This window comes from Athene cunicularia (assembly GCF_003259725.1).
Source record: "Athene cunicularia isolate RWA chromosome 2 unlocalized genomic scaffold, athCun1 chr2_part1, whole genome shotgun sequence".
NCBI lineage: Eukaryota > Metazoa > Chordata > Aves > Strigiformes > Strigidae > Athene > Athene cunicularia.
In genome coordinates this window covers 34,193,902-34,215,334 of record NW_020799095.1, presented here as the reverse complement: position 1 = coordinate 34,215,334, position 21,433 = coordinate 34,193,902, and the positions used below count along the sequence as shown (strand labels likewise).

Sequence of the window (21,433 nt, the reverse complement as noted above, 5' to 3'; positions counted from 1 at the left end):
GGGGGGGGGGAGAAGAAAGAAGAAGCCCAAACTTCTTCAAATACTGGTATGCTGAAGATCACTTCTGTGTAGGTTATTTAGGAAAGCAATGTCCTTGGGTAATCTGCCACAGTTTTTATGGTTGTACATCCACACTGCAAATTTTGTTGCTAACAAGGCCCTGAGGATATGACATGTGCTGAGGAGATGTATGGTAATGCCATTCCTTGCTGCTCACCAGTATAGCATAGGCATGTCCACACACACACACTCTTATGCTGACAAGTCCTCTGAAAAGAAATACTGTGATGTAGTTGTAAACTGTCAATCTCAGTATATTCTGCTGTGCCATCTATGAAAAGTACAGGTCATGCAGCAAAGCCAAAATAGACATCCAACATTTCTAGCTGAAATCACAAACAAATTATTTTACTTTTTGTTGCATCAGCATGAAATCAGAAGTGTCTTCACTAACTGACCATCATACTGGTAAATTGCTAAACACAGCATTTGGAAAAAGCCAACTCGCTCAGGAGGGGAGAGAAATGGGTTTGTTTATGCACTTCTACTGACTCTTCATTGTGAGATATGCCTAATAAAAACACTCAATAGGAGATACAATGTTGTGAACATTTTTTTGCTAACTTTAAGTGACATTGTAAGTGCTTTTTACAGAGAGGGGTTGTTTTAAGAAGTATACTCAATACCGTTTAGTGAAACTCCCTCAACCACATGTTACTATTACTTTGGAAGAATGATTTTCCAGTCTCTATCACAACAAACTGGAACAGACGCTGTACAAGCAGAAATTCAAAGCAAAGCAGGCTTACTCTGTCCCAAAACCAATATGTAAATATGAACTTTATAAAGGCCTATAATCATCACCAGGCACAAGATGTCATAAAACATATACATTTTCCTATTCCCTATCATTTAAGGTCAGATGCTAGTACATTAAAAACCCCCTGTATTAAAATCAACTTCAAGTCTAGGTTTGAAGATACTGTCAAGATCCAGAAAAGATTTTGTTTCTTTCTGGACAGCCAAGATGTCTTACCTTGCTGACATCTGGTTCCTTCAGTGGTTTTTCAAGTGAAACGAGGTGAGCTTGCTTCAGCAATAGCATGCATCACATAATATTCCCTATGTGACCTTGAATGTATGAAAAACTTTAACTTTTATTAGATTTTCATTAGCTGGCTATAGAGGCCTGTTGTTGCCAAGTTGTACAGTTGCTCACAAACTGTAATAAATTAGAAATACCTCACAAGAAAGCTAAATCCTCCAGAACTTTTCACTTTTGAAATGCTGATATTAAAGTATTAGGTATTATCCAGTGTCCCACAGTGAAGTTGTCTGAGCATTGGATTTTTGCAGGACTTAAAGCTAACAACATTTGTTCTCAGCAAACTAAAGTATGCTTTGAAGTTCCTCTCAGACGGTCAGCACTAGTCTGCAGGTTGTAAATACAGGGACTTGTGCCTGAAAACTTACAGAGGTGACAAATGATCTGCAGAGAAAGACTTTGATTAGTCAGTACTTCGTCATTCAACTTTCCAAAATGTCTTGGGAAGCATCACTGCTGAAGTATTTTATTTACACAGGCATCTTACAGAAGTACTACCAAGCCAAGTCATTACAGCTTTTTAGTTCCTTGTACTGATTAATAACTTAGCTGTATGTATGCATTAATAGGGAGCTAGAAGGCAAACAAGATGTAAAAAAAGCAACAAAATCAACCTGCTAAAGGTCTTTAACTTCAGTGTTTGTTGGGAAGGGGATTGCTTTTGTTTCTTTAAGAAAAAAATAGCCTGATAATATGAATCAAGATTGTTTTGCTTTGCTTTTGATTATTTTGTTTCTCTTTCACTTGAATCCCCAGATGTCATTTGAGACACGCAGTTGTACGTATATAGTTTATCGACACATAAGAACAGCTGCATAGTTAAGCAGTAAGGGGATACTTCATTACCAGAAGTGACAGACACAGCTTTTAGCTGTGCAGTTGCCCACTGTGTCCTGTCAATGCGCAGATGTAGCCAACTTCAGCAATGTTGTGTTTCTTTGGTCGTCCCTGGAGCAATTCTTTAGGACCTGACATACAGCATCTCAGATCCCCCTGGATAATAATGCCATCATTACTATGACTAAAAGTATTGGTGGTGGCTGAGATGGCGTTCATTTTCCCCACAGCAGCCCTCATTAGCGCTGTGCTTTTTACTGGTAGCTAGAAGGGTGTTGATAACACACCAGTGTTTTGGCTACTGCTGAGCAGAGCTCCCACAGCATCAAGGCTGTCTCTGCAACATTGCCCCCTCATGTGGTAGGCTGCGGGCAAGATCCTGGGAGGGAAAGTAGCTAGGACAGCTGACCCAAACTGACCAAAGGGATATTCCATACAATATAACATTTGCTCAGCAATAAAAGCTAAGAGAGAGGAGTGGGGAGAAAGAGGCAGCATTCATTATTACGATGTTTGTCTTCCAAGGCAACCGCTACACGTACTGAAGCCCTACTTCACAGGAAGTGACTGGACATGACCTGCTAGAGAGGAAGTACAGAATAAATCTTTTGTTTTCCTTTGTTTCTGCATACAGCTTTTGCTTTATTAAACTGTCTTCATCTTGACCCACAAGGTTTTTTCCATCTTATTTTCTCCCCTCAGCTGCCCTGCTGAGGATGGGAGCAATAGAGCGGTTTAGTGGGCACCTGGCATCCAGCCAAGGTCAACCTACCCCACTTTAAAAGACTCCTTTTTGGCAGTCCTCATTCCTCACCCCAAATATTTCAGCCCCAAGAGGCATACCGGAACCTTTCAAAGCAAGGCAGAGGCACATCACGGATTCTGCTCAGACATGAAGCTCTGTCCTCCTCTTAACATACACCAGTGCAAATCCATAGTAGTTCCACTCTAGTAAATGGAGTAATATAAACATAAAGCCAAGGCAAGCTATTAATGAGATCTACCATATATATATATACACACATATAGTGTTTATGAAAGACTTCAAGCTATTTGTCATGCTCAACATTGCATTCCAGAAGTAATTCTGAATTTTAAACAGATTATAAAAATATCCTGAAACACAGCACGAACAGTGGTTATTCAATTAACTGAGAGATATGAGTGCATATTTGATAGAAAAGCATTATTAGCAATGAGCACTAGGCTTGATGCTACTTAATAATCAAGCAGATTCCTAGGCAGCACTTCTTAGGAAAACCAGCCCATGAATTAGGGAGAGGACAAGCAACATTTATGGAGCCATAAATGGATGTATTTATGGAGCCATACAAGCACTTGTGAAGACAGTTGAAGAAAGCAGGGAAGGAACCTTCAGCATTATTCAACCCTTGTAATAATTATTCAGCATGTTGATTCCAACATCAATGAAGATAAATAAAACAGGTGGCAAAGAAATACTTAATAAGTCATACCATATGTATTTTTTCCATAGAATGTTCACCAACATATTCTTAAAATATTCAAAAGCTTAAAATAGTATTTCAGAAAGTGTCCCTTTAATTACTTTCCAGGAATCAGCGTGCAGTATAAGCATTTACAAAATAAATATTCACCATATAGCCCATGTTTCAGAGCACATCAGAACCCAACTAGAGTTGCAGTGTAGACTGCCACTACACGAGTCAGGATAGCACTGCAGCTGCATGTTGCATAAATCCAGTGAAAGTAATGAATCACAGAATCATCTAGGTTGGAAAAGACCTTGAAGATCATCTAGTCCAACCATAAACCAGACATCACTTGGGCCTGCATGGCTGCCTTTTTAATTATGCTAGTAAAGGGCAAAAAACGTAATACAGAGAAGAAAACTCAACAGATGCCTACTAAGGAGTTGCACTATCCAAAATTAAAGCATCTGTAAACAGATACTCCACAGAGGTACAGAAAACCTAGTAAACACCAGCACTTTCCAAGCCATGGCTCTGGGATAAACTGACAGAAAATGGAAGAAGGTGCAGAACTAGGCAGTGGGTCTCTCTCTTGTCCCCTGTGCTAATACTAGTTACATTAGAGTTTCTTCAGTCGGCCATGGTCTTCCCCACCACCACCAGCTCTATGTTAGGAGACACCCCCCTGCACGCTTATTTGTGCAATAGGCTTGATTTTTCAGCCAGTTGAGTTTAGCTGAACCTGCTTGAGGACTTCTCTGATAAAAGATCTTGCCTATGCTAGTTCTGGGTAAGAAGCTCATCAGAAAGGAAAGGACAAAATAAGGATGAATGATTCTGGTGAAAACTTACATATAATTACATAGTGCTTTGAGATTACTATTTTATTTAGGATATACTATTTTATGTACAAGTATATAGATCCTTGTAACCTTTTCAGGGTATATATTTAAGTATAATACATGGTGGTAGCCATTACAGAAAATCCAGTATCTTCCAACTACTCTTGGGATTTGATCAAGAGTTAAAACTGTGGTTAATCATGCCTGATGTCTGTCTGTTACAGCTTGTCTAAAGTATGCATTTTAATAGATCTGTTTAGTGCTTTCACTGACTCGTAAAAAAAAAAAAACCAAACAAACCAGACGAATAAAAGTGAGAGGTTCTTTGAATGCAGTTAAATTTCAAATAAATAGGAGTGAAATCAGAAAGTATCTGAATGAAGGAAAGTGAAATACTGCAGAGATGCCAATGTAATGAGCAGTCGCAGGGCACCAGAGATGTTCTCCAAGTTCTGTGCATGCTTCTGCTTCCGGTCCTCTGCTCATGTTTGCCTCTCATGGAATCCTCTCTGCTCTCCATAATATCCTTCTATGCTCAGTTCCAGTTATTTTCCATACTAATCTATAAAACTGAAACCTTTTTTTCCTTCTTTTCCTTTTTAAAAATCTCTCCTGTAAATTTGTTTCATACATTTTCATAGACAAAAAAGAACTAAAAAAAAATCCCCTGATCTGAATAAGGATTTAATTTCATCTCCTGATCAATTCACATATTTTATTTCCTGTTTCCAGCAACTTCCTTATCCTTTATCTTGACGCAAACTTATCTCTTCAGGAGAAGAATCTTATCATACACATCTTTGAAGTTGCTAGCATTCCTGGCAGTGTACAAATGGTAAACAAAGACATAAAAAATAGCAAAATAACTCTTTTCCAATCATGTGCTCTAAAGAACACACTTAGCATAGGCAAAAAAACCCCAACCATTTGAGAGTCCTCTTGACATTTCAAATAAAGAAGAAAATTTAAAAGAAAAAATGAAAACCTGCTTTTCTTGACCTTAAGTAAACTATTTGTCCTGTGACTTGTGCTGAAGATGGCTACAGGATATGTGACAGACTGCAAATATGCATATAAACAAGCAGAATTTAATGTATGATGAGTTTATTAATTCTAAAATATTGTCACAGTACATGAGCTCTTATTACTGCAACAATAATATTTCCTCCTCACATTTGTGTCAGATCCAAAATATGGTTGTCTGAAGAAAGGATCTGCTTTTTTCAAAGGTACAGAGTCTTTGGGGTCCCATACTATCACAACTACAGGGTTTTATTTGTCTGGATGTGCTATTAGTGACATATTGCTGTTGGAGAGAAAGTGAATACTACCCATATGTTCTTATTTTTAAGCATTTATTGTAACAATGTTTTCCATAGCACTTTCTCAGAGAAGTTAAATGCTTATACATGTCTATATAAACTAAAGTTCATATTACATCTGTGCAATGGATGCATTTGGATTCTCTCACTGGGGGAGCTGGGGGGTGGGGAGATGATTCAGCAGCTGAATGTAACATAAAACCATCTTTCAGGACAAGCTCACTTTTCTCTATGTGTTATTCACCATTATGAGATGCAAAAATCTGTGGCATCTTCCTTTCAGACACCATCAGCTGGAAATGGTACCACAGCAGGAGCAGGCACATGCCAGCATCTGTGCTTTCAAGAACTGAAGAGAGCAGGAGAACAACTGCCCACGCAACACCATGCAGACTCTGTGGGAGTTATTTATACTGTTCCCCAATACCTTCTCACGGGCTACCGGATTTCTCTGGCTTTTATTTCTGTATTTCAAACACAAACGTTTCACTGCTCTCTGTTGAATCAATGACGAGTTACAAAGCCAGTCCTTACTCACAAGCACTCTCGGTTTGGGAGCAATATTATGATACGAATGGCCTGAAGTCTTTCCTCCTTGATTAAGAGAGACACGGTACCTGAGCCACGGCTGCCCACTATCTCTCCATCCCCAGCACTGAACCATGGTACCCGACTTGCCTTCAGCCTCCCTGCCTTGAAGGCATGTTCTGCATTGGATGCTGCCCAAGCTCCCCCTTGACTGTGGTGCTACTGGCCACATCCTGCTGCTGGCGGCCCTGAGGAAAGCCTGAGCTCACCATACTCACCACAGGAGTAATACAAGCAGAGCACAAATCAGAGAGGCCTCCCCAGGCTGCCTAATTAAGCAAAATAATAAATTCAGTGTACATGAACCTGAGGTACAGCCCTGCTACAGATCTTTTCATGCTCTGAGGAAAGGCGGAAACAGGCCCAGAAGAATTTTCCCAAGTAAGGTAGAAGAAAGCATTCCCCTTCCCTCTCAGCATGAACAAGAAGGAGCAGAGGATAACTCAGCCAAAAGCACCAGCTGTCACAGGAAGGTGCTGCCTTAAAACCTGGTAATGCTCAGTCACAGCCACACACTACCAGAGCCCAGCGCTTTGGCAGAGTCAGGACACCACACCAAGTGGTCATTTTACTCAATTATGTGAATTTATCTGAAGGCAAAACTCTCTGCTTATGACAGGATCTTTATCACCACTCTTTGTATTCACTGATGCTGACCCCAGTTTCTTTCACCTAGTGGAAAAAAACATGTCTAATGACGTGTCAGAATTTTTCTGCCATATTTTTAGGTTAGAATGATATTCAAATCATCCTAAAAATCTGCACATTTTCCCAGGAGCCTTGCTAGCTCCTGTTGGTGGCCAGCTGCATGCTCCCTGCTGTGGCAAGCTGCCAAAACCCATTTCTTTTAATCCTGAGTGCTGTGAATCACCAAGCAGGACACCCACAGGCTGCCAACTCCTGCTCACCCTTTACAGGACCATGGCTTGATTTTCAGCAGGGTGATCCCGAGTTAGCAGAAAAAGTTTTTCATGAAACTCTGTTATAAATGACCGATGTGAAGCAACATTCTCAAACTTTAGTTTCTAACTGTAAGCTCCTAGATAAATTGAAGCTTGTTTTTCAGGAAAGCTGTGTGTTTACAGTAAAGATATTCATTAGAAGCAATAAAAGCTGTAGGTGCTCAGCACTTACGCTGCCAGACCTCTTATTCAGATGTTTAATTGGAGGAACTTGCATTTGAAAATGTTGCCCTAAGGAACTCAGCAGCCCATCTATAAGCAGCTTAATTGGTCCAGACAAGTCCAGACTGAAATATGCAACATGCTGTGGCATCTCTTTGGAATACATGAAATATCAGAAAAACCCAAGCCATCTATATTAAAGTGTAAAAATATTTCTCAGTACATTTCTGTCCAAATCCAAGGTTTTCCATTTCTATGAATGCCAGCCCGAGATTTTAGGGTGGAAACTGAAGTAAAATGATAGACAAAACTAACAGTCACCCATTGGTAATAAGCAAAAATCACACCAAATGAAAGAAATCTTTCATTTTTAAATAAAATCATATAACTCTGTGCTTTATTCTAATGCTTTGTGAAATGAAGTATTTATTTACATGTGACAGCCAAATTTAAAAAGTGACTGATCACCTCACTATTTTTGCCTGCAAAGGCTTCCTTAGCTCCATCAATTTTGCTCACAGCAAAATTTGTTCTTTCACGGTCTCTGTCATACTCTTGCATCATAGCTTCAGTTTATTATTACTTTAAATAAGTTATCCATAAATTCCAGCCTGGAAATCAACATTTGTCTCAATTAAAATCTTATGGCAGTTTCAGTTGGAAGCTCTTTCTCTTTTCCCTCCTAAAAACCCTACTGTGAATTATTCACGAGCCAGCATGACCCCTTGTTCCATCCGGGAGATGGCTGCATTTCATCAGCAGCGGGTGAGGTAACTCCTACCTACACAATCCCCAAAGCCATCATGAGAACTCTGAAGATTAAAAGGGATGATTTAAACAAAAACTGTCATTATGCTGATTAAAGGGGAAAGATCTTTACATGCTTAAAACCACATGCAAAAACGTGGGGGAAAAGAAAGAAAGAAAGAAAGAAAGAAAAAAAAACCTTAACAACAAACAACAACGAATATATACCAGATGCCTAAATGTACCTAGGGGATAGTGTGTTCTGATTCAAGAAAATTATTATCTACCCATCCCTGTTCTCCCACACATGTCCCTAAGGAAAACGGGAGGAGGGTCTGTTTTTGTGGTGTCTGTTTCCCAAAGCAAAGGAACACGATGCAGTGGTCCTGGAGAAACCTGTTTTTCTGTGTTTCTACAAGCTAAAGAGTTCTTAATTAACATGTTATTTTAAAAATAACCGAAAAAAAAGAGCCATCAACACAAAAGCTGGTGAGTGGGAACGAGGTCTTTGGGGCAGGGTGTGAGGTGCCCTGTGTGGGCTGGCCCCGGCAACTGGTAAGTGCTGCCAGACCCCAGCAAGAACAAATGCCCTGGAAAAACAAGCAGGAGGGAGAGCTGCCTCTGGCAGCAGCACACCCACACCAGTGACTTATTTTTAGCCTCTACTCATGGAAGTAAATGTGTGATTAAGTGCTTCTCAGAGCTTGTTGCTCTGACACCTGGGGAGAGTTAGGGACCTGCTGCAAGAGAGATGTCGTGGAAGAGAGGAGCTTCCCCTGCTCCTCTCTTCCAACTTGTCACTGTGCCCTTTCACTTCTTTTTCCCTCTCTGGAGGCCTTGGCAAAAGAGAAGCCTTACTGCTCTCCCACACCTCTGCCTCTCCCACCCTTCCCTGTGGTCGCATGCTTATTGGTCTAATTAAATCCTGTAAATGGAAACAAAACGAATCAGGAAGCGACAAATCGGGTGCAAATAAGCTGCTGTGCACGTTACATGCTCCAAGGCCTCATTCAGCGACTTCAGCACTTGTTATCTTGGTGCTTTTGTGATCGCACTTTCGACTACAGTAGAAACCATGCAGAGACACCTTTTACCCACGTTAAGAGGCATGTGCCCATGCACTGCCTGGGTGGGGGGAAAAAAAAAAAAAAAGCCAAACAAAAGAAAACCCAAACTGTAGTGGACATCTATTCTACATGGCATTCCAAAACTGGAAGAGGTTCTCAATAGGATGAAAGGTGAGCTACAGGTGACTTCACAGGTGCACAGTGTACACATAACATCATTTTGCAAGTTGCAAAACTAAGCTTTTTTGCACATCAAATACAAAACTATTTAGTCCTGTGCCCACAGAGCTGTCCTGAACTTTCCAGCAAGACTTTTACCCTTTAAGCCAGTTCCAAGTATGTACAGATACATAAATGAAGTTAGGAGTGAGACAGCTGGTAGGGATCACCTATTCATCCAGGACCTCCCACTGAATTTTGGTGGATTTCAAAGCATCTAAGACAAGAGTGTGGACCTTGTGTCTATCATGCCATTAAAAGAAAAGTCAGAATTAAAAAATAAGTCAAAGGATGCACGTGCATCACACTCCCATACACAATTAATCTGTAAGAATGACACTTCACTGATGTGAAATAGAGGGAAAAAGCATGCAGATCCATATTTATTCAGGAAAGCTAGTTGTGAAGCAAGACACACACAATTAAAAGGTAACAAACTCAATCCACAGCAGAGTGCAGAAGAAATAAAGTACAGTACTAACTGTCTGAGAGGATTCAAGTTTCATCAAGTACCTTTGAATGTCAAGTTCTGAATGAAGGGAGACCAACATGCACTGCAAAACCTGTGGATCAAAGAGAAAAGAAGGGGAGGGGGGGAGATAATTGTTAACAGGAAAAGAAAAAGGAGAACAATAGAAATTAAAAGAGAATAACCTGTACATACTGAAAGTATCCTGAGCAAAGGGAGAGGAAGAGAGGCACTGAAAAATAATGAAGAAAAGGCACATGTGCCAGGGAGAAATATGCTCTATCAATACTCAATATGCTATATTCTCAGAACCCTTGCTGGACTCAGTTCAGATGCACTACTTGTGATGGTGTGTCAAAGAAATGGAGAATGTTCTTCTAATGTAAGAGAGTTGAGCCACACACACTGAAATATATATTTAGCAACCATATCTGACAAGAAATTATAAAATATGCATTCTTCCTAAGAAATGATACAACTCTTGGCTGGAGTTAACAGCAGTCATTACACTTCTGGGTTGGTTTCACACTTACTACAGAAACATGGAATCCTTCAAGCAGAACTTAGAAATACTGTATTAGTCTTGATTAACCACAACTTTAAAAATAATAGTAGATAAACTATGGTATGATTAAAAAGTACTCTCCAATCACATCTTTCTTTACTATTCTACATCTGATCTTAAAGCACACAGAATGTGAAAATGTGCTAAAAGGGGTTTAAGGGCCAAAAAAACCCAAGCATTTTTTTTCCCTCCAACACATGGATGAGATGCAAATAGGAGGGGAAATTGCCTACTGCTGTTTGAGTCCTTACAGGTGGAGGTCCTGTATTTTCCTTAATCTCCATTTGCCTGCAGGGTGGAGATGGGGGTAAAAGAAATTTTGTACAGTGCTCTAAACAACCTTCTCTGAACAATCAGTTCCTCCTTCAACCCGAGTCAGGCTCCCACGACAACTACTGCTGCCTCATTTGGAGCATGCAGCTATTCATACCAGGCGAAAAAATGCAACTGCTTTGATAACAAGGACATCATTGTTAAAGAATCTTATTTAGCAAGTAATTATAATGCCAACATCATAATTAAGAGAGTAATTCAAAGAATCTTTTGAATTTTACAAACCCAGAGGATATGAGCATATGAGAGCTGATTCTGGGGACGAGATAAGGAACATATAAGTATGCTGTGATTTTTCATGTTTTTGTCCATTGGATACTTTGGAAGGGCAGTACTATTTTATTTAAAGAGAACAATAGATCATTATTCTCCCTATGATAAATGCATCATTTAGAATTGTTCAAGTAAAATGTGATTTTTACAAATAAGCTATTTATGCAAACACAGTCTAAATTAAATGTAGCCTTCCGGCAACAACTGGATAAATTCCAATTCCAAACCACAAAGACAAAACAGTCTGTTGCTAATGTCTCAGTAATAATGAAACTGGTTTAGGGTTTTTCATGGGTTTATAATGTCACCACCCCACACATGAAAACCTGAGAAGTTCTATTTGCCCTTTAATTAAGCTATTCTCCTGATTAAAAAGAAAAAAGTTATGGATTCCCTAAGTACTAAATCCCATCTCAATGCCAAATACATGAGACTTCCAAAGGGAAGAAATTCATGCTGCACGTTTGCTTAACATTCAGGCATCATTACATCAAGACCACACTTTGGAAGGCACATTACCCTGCACAACAGTAGCATTAAAAGAGTGCAGCAGTTGCCCTCCCCAAAGCCACTGCATAGGATCAACTTGAGCTACTTAGTTTCCTCAAAGCCTGCCGCTTCATGGGGAATTACAACTGTGTTGCTTTTCTCTGGACTTTCCTACTCTAAAAGGAAGTGAAACATCAATTCTGACCTAAGGGCGAGTAAGAAAATGAGCATGCTTGATGAAACCGGCAACACTTCCCAGCCTTAATCCACAGAAAATGTTGTCTTTGTCCTTACTTCTCCCTGTCCTCTTATCATAACATGGTATTTACTTTAGTTTTAAAGCAAGGAGGTAGATGAGGATTTGCAGTTATATAAAACTAGTCCACCTAAATTCAGAAGTCTCTCCCTCCTTTTAGGAGACTTGATCTGAAATCATATGGATGCGATACAGGATTACGAGCTAGCTTTCTCTGAATAAACAGTTTTGCAGGAGAAAATGAATCATATACAAATACAGAACTCAACAGCACTGCAGCAGCAGCTTCACCTATATCCTGCATAAGGTAGCACAAGGAGGCAAACAAGGACTCCACAGTGTTATCTAGCAAATTTCAGATCACCTAAAGAAGATCCAGACATGTCAATATGGGAGAAATATAATCAAGACCATTACTGCAGCCACGTAAAGAACTTACTATGAATGAAATTTGAACACATTTAGGTCTGAATCCAAACCTGAAGCATGGCTTCCTTTGGAACTTTCCAAACTATTTGTTAACTTTCTATATTCCTTTCCAAACTCAACACCACACTGATGCCTTCATCAGCACTCTGATGACCTCAAGGGTATTTAAAGAGAGAAAACAATAATGATCTATTTCTTCCTTTCCTCCTAGATTGCAGGGGAATATTTTTTTTTTTCCATCTGTGGGCATGCATGTGGATATATATAGCCCACAATGATAGGAAATTAATTCAAAGAGAGCTTTGCAATTTCCAAATGCAGCAAGGGCCGCAATCTTGCCCACTCCAGGAACAGGTTCCTGGGACAATCCCCCACCTCCTGCTTCCCTTGCCAGCTCTGTCATTATTCCAGAGAGGTGAGGCAACAGAGCAAATACCCAGCATGAGGGGAGAAACAGGATATTGAAGCAGATCTCACAGAAGATTAAAAATCCCTGGACTTGTTTTACTAAGAAATAAAGAGCTGTAGAATGCAGAACACTCAACTAACGTGCTCTGAGCAACCTCTGCTGGCCAGCAGATAGGATCCCATGCCTCCTCCTAAATGGAGCTGTATGGAGCCTGTGATTTCATTCCTGCATGAGAGTGAAGATCCTCAGCTGGCTTGAATGAATATCACTTGACCAGCTTGAACAGCATGAGGACAACCTATAAAAGGTCATCCTGTCACAATGAGTTGGAAAATACCCTCAGAGCAGAGAGGATCCTGTTGAAACTAGTGTTAAGTCTTCATGACTTGTGAAAGCAAATAGCCAGAATAGAAGAGGTACCAACTCTTTCCATGTTGGATTAGCATGCAAGGAAACAAGATTAATAGAGGCAGGTAGATATATAAAAGTAATATGGAGAAAATCAACAAAAGAACATATGTAATTTCATCCAGAAAAAAAAAGAGGAAAATGTTAGAGGCCAAGGAGAAGAGTGGAAACAGGTTGGGACACAGCACACAGCTAACAGAATGACTGCAGAAGAGGAGCCAGCCTTTATTGTAATGAGAAAGGTACCAGAGACAAAGGAAACAGCTGTCAAACATGTTGCTTTTGAACTTTAAACGGAGTGAGTGGTGGTAGCCCTTGGAAAAGGTATAGAAAGCTAAGAATCATAGGAGGAAGGCAAAGTTGCCAGAAATGAGCTGAATGTCATCAAAATGGTAAGAAAAGTCTGGTGAATACCACTTGTAAGGTAGTACCCAAAGGATTAGCATGTGGTAACTTAGGGAGGACAAGGATTAATATCTTGGGGCTGACTGACTGTATTAGTCATTATCCCATGGCCTTCAAAACAAGGGTGAATGAGCTGTAAGTCTGCCTTGTGGGATCTGCTTGCTAAGCAGATCAAAGGAAAATATTCACCATTTTAAGCAGGATCAGGCCTGTTAAACGCTGAACTTCTAAGTCTCCAAAGGAAAACGCAGATGCTTGAGACATTTGTGTTGATTTAGTAGGAGACATCTGTCCCCCTGAGTAAATCTGAAATAATGTCACAGAAAAGTGTTAGGAGTACAATGTGCTCCCACTGTGGGAATGCAGCACTGCTGTTCTTGCTGGCAGTGACAATACAAACCAAAGGTACTAAGGTGCTGACAGTGCTGTGAAAGTGTGGAAATCAAGGAGCACATTAAGCTTCCCCCCCCCCTTTTTTTTTTTTTTTATTCTGTGTAATATGTCCTTGATTTATGCTTCTGATGGATTTCAAAAGGGAAGACCTTACAAAGGCATTATCATGGGTCACCCATGAAGGTGACACAGCTGCTGGGACAAGAAGTAGCTAAAATCAGAGAAATGTATGGTACGGTATGAAGCAAATCTGGGTTAGCCAGGACATTATAATGCCAATTAGTGTTCCTTGGGTTTACAGGCTGTGGGTGAGATCCTGCAGAGACATGCAATCAGCCGACGCTGGAGGGATATGATAATGAAAACACAAAGGGCTAGAGATGAGTACATAGATGATGATATACAACTAAATGAGATGCTGATTCATAAGTCCTCTTAAACAGCTTGAAACTGAAGGAAGGAAATGAGGATCAACTGCCTATTTCCTGTGCACAATGTTTTTTGCGGGAAGGATGCGAGAAAGCTATGTTTCTCAACAATGCTGGGATGGGAAAAAGTTAGGATGGTAACTCAGCTGGGTTCAGGCCAAAGAGGTTCTTCCAACAGAAATTTTAAGTGCATAAGTATCTGCCAAAGAAGGGAAAGGGTGAAGTCTTTTATCACATGAAAATAAAGTCATTATACAGGATCAACTGCAAGCAATCTGCATTACAACATTCAAGTAACTGCAGGGAAAAAAAAAAAGAGATGGTCAGTGACAAATGGTTCAAAAGGAAGCACAGAAACAAAAAGACCAGTGAAATGTAAACTGAGAATGCAGTCAGAGAGATGAGAAGAAGGTAAGAGGTCTGCACAAAACAGCAGGACTTCTTATGTTTCAGGATTTATGTTTTCCAGCACACTCTACATCTACAGCATCTTTCAAACTGTGTATGTTTTCTGGCTCCAACTCACTGAACATTACAGCTGAAAATGACAGGTGTTAACTTGGAAAACTTTTTTTTTTTTTTTTTTAATTTCTAACCAAAATAATTGAAGGGTCTCATCTTCATTGTTGTTTTTGTCATTTTCTCAGTTTTTGTCAAAAAATCCCTAAAAACTTGTCTTTAATTTAATTTTAGTGGGATTTTTAGTGAGGATTAAAGCTAAACTATTATATATAATTTCATATAATATTTAATAAACATTAATCAAACAACTAAAGCTAGTCAAATTTTAAAACATCTCACAGGAATCCAGATGGTATTCCAAATAATACTTTTCTAGAGATACAAAATAGTTATACCTTTAAAGTAAAAACAGTCTGGTATTCAAGTGTTTCAGAAGTTCTCCAGGGCTACATAGCCTTCCCCCTTTTGCTGTCTCTCCACCCATGTGGAGATACTATGTTGAAACTCCATATTTTTTCACTCTCTCAACGGAAATACAATATTGTGTCTATACTCCAGCTAACATGTACTGTAAAGGAAAAACATAACTTCTTGTTCACCTCGGATGACTTACAAGTTTAGAGGTTTTTAAGCAAGATCCTACAGGGTGCTGTATATTTCAGTCTTGGTTCATAATGGATTTATGCTTTTAAAGTATATGATTAAGCAAATAATTAAGAATAATCATACAAGAAGTCCATTAGACTATTTTCATTAACAAAGTTAGATGTGAGCTGATAATTTGATTGTTCTTTGGCCCTAACACCTATAGTGGTGAGCACTCATCAGACTCTTCATCTTCCATATTTCACATAAAAGTAACCAAGAAAATAAATAAAAGAAAACCTTCCTGTATTTATGATTTATCTGTCCCCTACTACTATATTTAAGTATCGCTGTGCAACGAAACATGCAAACCAAGACTGGTTGGTACAGGCTGGAGAGAAAATGATGGTTGGATCTAGCTTCTCTAATGTAATTGAACGTGATTTGAATCACTCTTCCATGATGCAAAATTCTGTATGCGAAAAGCCTACTTTGTGCAGATGTGGAAAACTGAAAAAAAAACATTGGTTGAAGATCTCAAAACTGGTTGCCTAATGAGGTGTATAAGTTTACAGGGAGGTACCTCAGTGTGCCTCCTACTAATTCTGATAAGATTTGCAGGGAACAGAGCAATTTTTAATTACTGGTTCGATTAGGGGGTTTCAGCCACTGACTTATAATATTTGAGATATCTGGCAGTTTAAATATGTATTCAGATGCTAAACTTTACTAAGTTAAGAATATTGTCTACCATTTTTCTGTATCTGACCCACAGTTAGTAATGGGGACAATTAGACAATGACAGTATCTTTGTTTCCAAAAGTCTGTCTCTCCTGTTATTTATTCCCTATCTCTCATGGTTATCAACTTTTCTTGGAATCGCAATATATCACTGAAGATAAACAACAAAAAACTATTATGAATCTTTATAAAGGAATAAACCAACGATGATGACCTAAGAAGGAAAAGATTTTCATGAGCTGTCTCCAATATTTTGAAAAGTAAGTAAGAATAATAGAGAAAATATGACGTTTAAAGCATATAGCTGTTCCTCTCTTTCATTTTTCTGTGGTATTTTCCTCTCAACTTTAAATAACTGGCTGACCTGGTTATTCATACAATAACCATCACTGAAAAGCACCATACGGTGTATGCAATGACAACTGATGGTCTACTGAGAACAACATTCTCTGAAATACAAAAAAATGCATGGCCTTGTCATCTTCTATTGCTCAGATTTAACAGTAATGCTTCTTTTATAAGTTTTTTCTTTTAGACTTCATTTTAGCCTTCACTATTGATTAAATGTACTTATTTTCTAGTCTGTGATTAGGTCATCCAATAAAACCTTATAAAAGATACTCAAAGTGATCAAAAACTGGATTATTTCCAATTCACAATGATAAGGTTACAGGATTTGCTCCCTCCTGCAAAGGGAAGAAAGAAATTATACGGTAATTACTCAGAAGACAGCCTAAACAAAAATGTGGCTGTACCCACATTTCATTCCACCTTTCTGCTGTGTTCCTCCATAAGATAAAACAACATTAACGGACAGGTTTTCTAACAACTTAAATCCTACAACTCCAAATGATGAAAATTGCAGGTCTCTGCCAAGAACCACCATTTTAACTACTGCCCCAGCAAACTTTAGGAAAGAGCTCATGCAGTATAGTACCTGCCTACATCAGGATGCTGGGGGACTGCACCCGGTAGCCTGCTTTTTGTGCTCAGCTCTTATGGAAAGCCATAAACTACTTAATTTATGTGCTTCTATGGGCTTAATTCCTTTTAAGAAAATATGTTGTAGAGCAGAAACAATTTAAAGAACATCAACTGAGGGTAATCTGGGTAAGACATATCAATGCAGAACTGTAGTGGCAACCCTATTCCTTGTTGAGTGTTCTTACTAATTATTTCTTGATATACAAAAGGATTCTTAGAAAACCTTCATTAATCACAATTCCCTTGATCACAGAGAAATGGGTGAAAAAAATTGGTTACGTTAACTTTAAACTGTATACAGCAGTAGTCTTCCAAAGGTGTTCTAATCCTCTCTCCTGCAAAAATCCAAAAGCTTTCAATAAAAACAAAAAATTCCAAATATTTAAAGTAGGCATGCAAAGATCTCCAATTATAGCTTTCTATGGTCCAAGAGTTATCAAGCTTTGGTTCCCATTTCAGTCCTTACAAAACCACTTTTCCTGTTCTTGGTCCACCATATACAACAAAATTGACAGCACCTACCTACCTTACAAGGCTTCTGCAATAATTAACTCATGAACAGTTTCCAGCACACTGCAAGGAAAACTGCTACAGAAAAGTATCACGTTTATACACCACATGAAGTTTGCTCTTAACCTCTTGTAGGGATCACAGTCTCAGCACAGTAGTGATGTTCTGTTAATCGGTCTCCTAGATTTTCTCTTAGAATACCTAAAACTTTGAACTACAACATCAAACATAAAAAGCCTACCTGCCTTACTATTAACTGAATTTATTACCTTCGACCATTTTTTAAATGCGTATCTGTCATCTACACAATTACAAGAGAGATATGAGTTCAGAAATGCCTTTCTGCAGCATATACCAGATTACACTTGAATAGTTACAGAGTAATTAGAGTGGAATCCAGCTAAGTCAGTCTTATTACCTCATAATATCACTTATCTCATAATAGTGACATACATAAATATTAAATACATATAATGTTATACACAAACAGTGAGATTCTGCAAGGTTCTGTGAGTCCTGGTTTTGATACAATCAGATACCACTGCTATGATACTAGGGGCTAATTAACACCAGACAACATTAGCTTATGGAAAATTATCTTGACATCACTATTGCAAAACAACACTGTAAGTTTTAATTGATAAGGAAATGTAAATATTAATTTAAATTTCAGATTTATATAGATATTAAAATAATATATTTTTCAAATGTCCTTAATGCAGTAAGTTTTATTACATTTTGCAAAACCTACTTCTTAGAATTATCTACTCACATTTAAGGGATATAATGTAAAACCACTAATAAACAAACCATAATGTCAGCTCATTAATCAGAAATGTCAGTTCAAATATATCCCATTTGGAAACAATAGACGGATGCTACTGACTTTATAAGCCTTACAGAGAAGGGAATAGAGCTAGAGTTGGATTTCAAGAGTTGATGTCATCATTGTTCACAAGCCAACATAGGGCTTTAAAACTGAAAAGAATCTACAGCATATAAAATGGTTTCCAACTTGTAAGGGGTCCAGGCCCCGTGCCAGTGGATAATAATTTGCAATACAGTTCAGGGTTTTTCAGAGGAGAAACTGGAGGAGGGGACATAACACATTCATGCAGAAAGGAATGTGCAATTCCATATTCTTATGTGTTACAAAGAGAGATGTCTTTCTAAACTCTTGCTTTCTTGTACCGTATATGTCCTCTTTTCAAATGTTTAAACATTTCCTAAGTTGGGATCTTTACTTTTAAATATTTCTGTTTATCAAAAAGCTTTCTTTATATAGTTACAGTGCTAGCACCACTCAGAGATGACAAAGTATCAAAAATTAAGAGAGAGCAAGCCTAATATGTGCCAATAGATGTATTTTCTGGATATCAAAGGGTGATGTAGTGAAAAGAATATGTAAATTTGAATTTTCTCTTTGTTGATTTACTTTCTTTTAGCACATATGCATTAGCATTCTTAGAACTGCTGAAAATTTACCAAATCAGAGGTTAAAACTTCAAAATTAAGTAACCTTTACTAGACAAAACCGGATTAGCAGTACATAGTTTCTTCTGCTCTTGCATGAACATTTAATTACCTCATATTCCTCAGTGCCCCCTAAATTCAGCAAAAGACAATGTTATCTGTTCAAACAAAAAAGATATACACAAATATTTGTAAAAGCCTTGTCTCAGTCTCTTCTAACCACATAGCAGAGTCTTCACTAGCCAATAAATACTGCAGCCAGAACATAATGCAGGTCTGTATTTGATCACTGCCCATTTGCCTGATTATTGAAACTATGGTGAGCACGTGTCTCATGATTTACAGGTACGCACACAAAAGGAGTCCTTTCTCCACAGAAGCTCATGGAATGTGTTTTGCTCCAGGCGTTAAAAGAGGGCCAGGATTTCATCCTTACAGCACCCTCTTTTAGTGTCTCTAAGCCTTAAAAATAGATTTGAAAGATACAAAGTGAAGAAAGAATGCATCTAATGTATGATTCTTCTGGGAATTTTCTGAGAATAATTCACTTTCCAACAGGTGATTCTGTAGGAAATGACTTAAAGGAAAACATACTGGCAGTGGTACTTTTATATGTGTCTGAACATGGGTGAAGGTGCTTAACCTTGTGAAAATAAATGTGTTAATAGGCTCTTCAGACATTCTGGGTAGGTTTTGCTTGCCTGTCTTGATGTTATCTTGGAAACTAGAAAATAATTCCTATTTTCGCCATAGAGCAATACTTACATTCTTTTGTTTGGTCTCTATTCCTCACCATTTACTTGCCTATTTTCATTGGATAGAAATACATCTTTATTCTCCAAACAGCAGTGAAATGCATATTCTCTATTTCCAAACATCAAGACCTCCTGTTCTCTGATGTAACTGCTAGTAAGGAAAATTCTATGCATGCTAGGTTACAGCATCTAGGCATGCATTGTAGAGGTGCATTTTTTTCCTTCAGTGTCCTCAAAAGATTATCTTCTTGCTTGCATCAGTTCTGACTGAGAGAGAGATGATGACCCTGAGGTATATGCAGTAGTGCTATACTACTCAACACACTGTTCACAACAAAATCTGATGACACAGGCCTTGTTGGTCTCAGGAAAAATGTCCCAACTGACTCGCTAAAAAACATAGCTCTTATTCCCATCAATACAGAAAGGAGATGCAAAGATGGTTTATGTTGAAGATAATAGGTATATGACAAATATTCCATACTATAAGATCTTTTAGCAGATTGCTGCAGAAGAGACTGAGGAACTTTTTTTTTTTCCAAATCCTAAACGCTCTGGGCAAAAGTAATTCGATACTGAAGAGATACTCTGATCTGAGTAACTCAAAAGGGAATACTAAGTTCTTATGAAGACATTAAAATATTTCAGACTTCTATTCGCATTGACTGCGTTACCCTAATATCCCTTTAACCATCTTAAATGAGTTCCCATCATCACTCATTTTTCTCTAGTTATTGAAATTCCCAGAAGCCTCATTATTTCTCTATTTCTGAAAATCAAATGGAAAACCGAATCTGACAATGAAGGTGGATTAAGGAGAATTCTGTGAAAGCAGATGTTAAAGGGAGTTCACTGAAGGTTAGGTAGTGTAAGAAAGCCAAGTGGGGGGAAAAAAAAAAATCTAGTGGATGATCATATCGGCTCTGATATTCATTGATCAAACTTTCAGTTCTGCTTATTTCAGAAACTGAATAAAAGGCTAGTAATTTTGACAGCATCCAATAAGGCAAGGGTGTAAGTTGTACAGCACTGCTGAAATAAATAAATTGGTTTCATTTTTCTGAAGGAACACTGAATTCTAAAAGAAATAATCATCTGATTATTTCAGAGGCTATTAAGAAATAATCTCATGTTATATATCTTTCTGCCAGAGCTCTAACAGAAGAAAGTAGGGCATAGCAAAAGGACTCAGTGGCAGCAATACCTAGTTGTCTCCTCTGATTCACTGGTGTAATTCAACAAATTTATGATTCCACAGACCCCTTTGGGATGTGAAATTGAGGGACTGTGTGTTGATTTTGTAAATAATGGTTTAGATTCCTTCCTAATATCTATTACTTTTTTATAAATTACATTTAAATCTCCCTGTCTGGAAAATTGAGTGCTTTTAGGAAAATTCTCATGGAGGAATTTTAGGTTCTAAATGGTAATAATTGTTAAGGCAGCATTTGCTGAATTTCAGAACTCAAAGGTGTGAAGTTTAATGCATGTGGCCACTTGTTTGTATGACACAAGGCTAATTTAGTATCAGATGATACGATTTATAAATGAACAGTTTAAAACTCTACAAAAACTACTTTTTCATTAAAAATATAGACCTTTCTTTAGGAAATGTTTGGCTCATAAGGGCAAACAGAGCTCCTCAGCAGTATTGCGTACGTTGAGGATTACAGAGATAACCTCTGTGTAGAAGGAAAACTGAAATTCTTCTGCCAAGAGGCATTGATCTACCAAAAGGAAGACAGTTGAAAAATATGGAGGGGG

The 21,433-nt window shown here is 38.3% G+C and overlaps 1 protein-coding gene across 13 annotated transcripts in view; it reads right to left on the bottom strand.

Moving 5' to 3' along the window:
- KIAA1217 (KIAA1217 ortholog) overlaps positions 1-21,433 on the bottom strand; it is a 363,024-nt gene that overhangs the window by 97,417 nt on the left and 244,174 nt on the right. The window contains exon 1 of one of the 13 annotated variants that reach the window (XM_026843360.1): positions 9,816-9,865. The exons of the other annotated variants lie outside the window; for them this stretch is intronic. The gene's annotated coding sequence lies outside the window, so the exon portion shown is untranslated. Of the gene's footprint in view, positions 1-9,815; positions 9,866-21,433 lie in introns of those variants that run through there. 13 annotated transcript variants of the gene reach the window in all.